Below are 4,856 nucleotides of genomic sequence, written 5' to 3' on the forward strand. Positions count from 1 at the left end.
GAGCGAAAAATGTAAGGGGGTCTGAATACTTTCCGTACCCAGTGTATAGGTATCACTAGAGCGGCCGTTTTTAACAATTAGGCAAAGTTTATATAACGTTACACAATAACGTTGTTGAGTTGCTATGCTCCACCACCTTGTCCTGCAATGTGCTCATCTAGTTTGTGCTGTAGTGCCCTGTGCAAATGATCTTCTGTGGCAATTCATGTTTATAATGTACATTTTATAAATGTTTTGTTATGGCTGTGTATTTATTTTGATAAAGTACCTGTAGTGGTGTGGGGTCAGAGTCAGTGATGACTACATAATGGCTAAGCATGCTTACATTTTGGTGGTTAAAGGTTAAGTTAAATATGCCTACTTGCTGTACCCTATCAGTGTTTGTCATTTCATCAGGCTGTTGATAGTTTAACAGGATGTTAATAGTTTCTTTTTTCATCCTGCTGTATGTTCACACTTCCTACTTCAGGTATGAAAACCATGCTGGCATCATCAATGGTGGATCAGTGTCCATGTTTGAGGGACTGTCATGGCACAGGCTATGTAAGTAAAGTTACTAACCTTCAGAATGTGAGGCAAATGCTTACATATCTGTCAGCTAATGATTCTATCATTGGCTTAGGTGAATCCTATTGTTAGCCATTATTGTCAACTCAATTTCAGGGTTGCTGCTGGTTGTGTTATTTCCTGACATGTTTTTAAAATGTTTGTTGTTTGCTCAACTTTAGGATGCATGGGTCATCCCAGGGAGGAGGCATAAACCTGCAACAGGGTTCCTGGAGGAGCGCCTTCGCAATGTCCTCAGAAAGCTATGTTGCGACAGGCAGGTGAATTCAGCATCACAAATGCCTCAAGAAACCCCTGCCATTTTGCCAGGTATGACAACATGTTGCCCTTTCATCCCCAATCCAATTCATGTCATTGCATTAAGGAGTGTATGTAACTCACTGTCTGTCCTGTTTGTACCTAAACTCTTTTTACTTGAATTCTATATTTTGTAGTTGTCTGTCTTAATCTATCACCGCTTGTCAATTTATTTATTTCATTGCTCATCACAGAAACAACTATAACTGCAGAGAGGGCCATCCAATTGACAGAATGGCTGAAAAACAACATATGGCCAACACATGCTGGAGCCCACCACCCACAGAGCACAGTGCATTCGATCAAATGGGACGACACCAATCCAGCAGATAATTACGGAGTTTCCGCGTGTATTGGCCACTCCGGGTATGGTGAGCATTTCATGTAGCAAGTTTGAGTCAATTGGTTATTGTTTGTGTCTTAAACTCTGTTTTGTATCTGTTTCTTCTCTTGTGCTGTACTTGGATTGCTCAGGATTTTTCAATATTACATCTGGATTCTTCTGGGGGACTAACTGAAAACTGGAACCCTGTGTTCTCAGGGAAGATAATTCACATGGCCAAGAAGGAGAAGACTGCTGACCTTCTCACCAACATACATTTGCTTTCAGCAGGTATTTGCATATTAAAAATTGGTTCTTGATTTTTTTACAGACTGTAGCCTAAACTTTCTCAATTATAACTTTCAGAGAGCAATAGTTAAAGCTTTGGACTTAACAATTTGCAAACATCTTTCTGCAGGGTGAACTGACCCTTTAAACTGCTGAGGTAGACGGCAACATGCTAATGAAAATCTAACTTTATTAAAACATATAAAACTGATGGTGAAGTCAGACATTAGTACAGAATCAGGCCGTGATGAAGAAGCACTCAGATTGTTTACTTAACTTAAAGTGGGAACATGACAGTGTAAAAATACTGTTACACGTAAAAGACCTGCATCCTCAAAATATTACTTAAGCAAAAGTACAAAAGTATCAGCATCAAAATACACCTAAACTGCTAAAAGTAAAGTATTCACTATGCAGAATGACACATTTCACATATATTATTGGATTATAATTTTTTATGCAGTATTTTGTTTATCACTTTGATGTTGTAGCTGATAAAGGTGGAGCTAATATTAACTAGAGTCTGAAGTTCCTCTGGGCTGCGCGGTGGGTAGCGCCATTGCCTCAAGGCGAGAAGGTTCCGTGTTTGTTACCTTTCTGTGCGGAGTTTGCATGTTCTCCCCGTGTTTGTGTGGGTTCTCTCCGTGTACTCCAGCTTCCTCCCACTGTCCGAAGACGTGCGGTTTAGGTTGATTGGTGTCTCTAAAATTGCCCATAGGAGTTAATGTGTGGTTGTGGTTGTTCATCTGCGTGATGGACTAGTGACCTGTCCAGGGTGTACCCCGCCTTTCGCCCGATGCCGGCTGGGATTGGCTCCAGCCCCCCACGACTAAGCGGTATAGAAGATGAGATGAAGTTCCTCCCATTCTACTGCATAGCTTATGAATTTCCCACCAGAGGTTAATAAAGTCTAATGATTATACTGTATTTAGTTTTATTCATCTGACTCTGAAAGGTAATTAAGGTTGACAAATACATGTAATGCAGTAAAAAAGAAAAATACAATATTTGCCTTTGAAATATAATGAAGTCCAAGTATGAAATGGCAGAAGGTGAAACTGCAGATTCTTGGAGGTCTGTAGTGAAGCAGCAGCACTTTCTGGTGGCTGTACCGAGAAGTAAACACTTAAAGCACCTGGCATTTCTAGGCAGAATCCCATCCAAATACTAACCAGGCCCAAAACTCTTTAGCTTCTGAGATGGGCCTTTTTCAGGGTGGTATGGCCCTAAGCAGCTGTTTCATTGATAAGTATAGTATTTATGCTGATCATGACTACCATGGATACTTGTGTGTATTACTGTTCATGGTAACATGATGGTATTTTATTTCATTTCTAGCTAAGCAACTCTGACAACAGTTTACCCACTGATGGAAAAAAAGCTGTCTCTTGCTGCCTGAATGTGACTAAAGTTCATTTTCTTTATTATGGTGCTCAATTTTATTTTGCACTCCGCTTTATATGATATCTTATAAATTAAACTGCACAACAGTTTATACTTTATTTTGTATTACTTCATACTTGGAGTTCACTACATTTCAGAGGCAAATGTTGTACCTGTTACTGCACTACATGTATTTGATAACTGTTACTAGATAACTAAGTTACTAGTTGCATTTCACATTCAAATTATTAAAAACAAAATACATAAGACTAAGACTTTATTAATAAAACTTTATTAATCCCTGGTGGGAAATTCACAAGCTCCCCAGCAGAATGTGAAGTACTTCATATTCTAAGTATATAAGGTAACATTGGCTCTAACTTTTACACAGCAGTGCATCAGTTATTATAATCCAATAGCATGAAATGTGCCATTCAGCATAGTGAGTACTTTAGAAATGTAAGTGTTTCGTTGCTGATACTTTTTTACTTTAAGTAACATTTTGAATGGAGACCTTTTCCTTGTGACAGATCCCGCTTTCCTTCCAAGATTAGGCGTTTGCAGGGTGGTGGGGCCATAAGCGAGAGAACCGGCGACAGTGTTTATACATAAAGATCATCACATTCATCCACACCTCTGTGTGTTTATATTCATAGAAACATGGTGGTAGTTGTGAAACATAAAAACTGTATTACAGTGCCAGAGGGTGATTATTCTTGTACTCAATATAATTTTAATGTAGGCCACATGTACTTTTCTTCAGTAGTTCAGTCCTATGCTACTTTAAACTTCTACTCTGCTACATGCAGTGGAGAAGTTTCTTTGCACATGTGCAGCGGTGTTCAGTACATGTACAAAGGAAACTTTAACACCCAGTCTTTATACTGAATCACTGTTGCCATTGACGTTTAAGTCGTGATGTTAAAACTTTGCTGGCTGCTGAGCTGTTAATCTTACAGCTTGTAACGGCCTAGTTCTGAACTGAAGTCTGAATTAGCTGCGGTCATGCCATCATGAATGGCAATGTGTTTGCAAACTGATGTAGTGTACAGCATGCCATCATGAATGGCAGTGTGTTTGCAAACTGATGTAGTGTACAGTATGTACCAAAGCACATTTAATGGTTACACACTTTGAAAAAAGTTGACAAACCTCAGTCAGTAACTGATTGATGAACTGAACCCAGCGCATGTTGAATCAGCAAGTTGATTTGTAATTTCTACCTCTGTTGCAGGAAGATATCCTCATTCTTAATCATGTGTCCAAATCCCTGATTGGCCGATTGCATCAACAGTAAAGTAGCACTAAAGGTATTTCTACTGGGTGAGGTAGACGGCAACAAACCTAATGAAAATCAAACTTCATTAATAACATACAAAACTGATGGTAAAGTCAGACATGAGCACAGAATCAGGCCGTGGTGAAGAAATACTCAGTTTACTTAAGTAAAAGTAGCAATGCCATCAAAGTCTTCCATTCAAAATGTTACTTAAGCAGAAGTTAGGCTGTGTTATTGTTAGTACATCAATGTCCACAGACGAATCATAAGGCCTCCTACAGCTTCAACAGGATTTTTACATTGATCATTTCAAACGGGTGTGCCGTCTGAAATGTCAGAAAACTTTAGGTATCATTTGTAGGTACTTTCACTGTTACCGTTAGAAAAGTAAATATAATTCACTGTGTGACAATGCTGTAACACTAGCAGTGCTGAGTGGAGTAGTGTGGACCTGTATACCTGTTGTATACCTCTGGTGTCTGCTGAGTAAAAGCTTACAGTAGCTGGTATTCCCAGGTGGTCTCCATCCAAGTACTAACCAGGCCTGACCCTGTTTAGGCTCCATGTGTCTGTCTGTTTCAATGTACAAAAAGCTGTTTTAGAGATGCCGTATCATCATGTAGTGTTATTTATTCTGTATTCCCATCACTTTTGAATGTAGATAATCTCAAAACAAACTGTGCAGGATTTATCGCCACTGATGCAGTACGAGGTCCATTG

The sequence above is a fragment of the Monopterus albus genome, unplaced genomic scaffold, assembly GCF_001952655.1.
Source record: "Monopterus albus unplaced genomic scaffold, M_albus_1.0 scaffold408.1, whole genome shotgun sequence".
In the NCBI taxonomy this organism is placed as follows: Eukaryota; Metazoa; Chordata; class Actinopteri; order Synbranchiformes; family Synbranchidae; genus Monopterus; species Monopterus albus.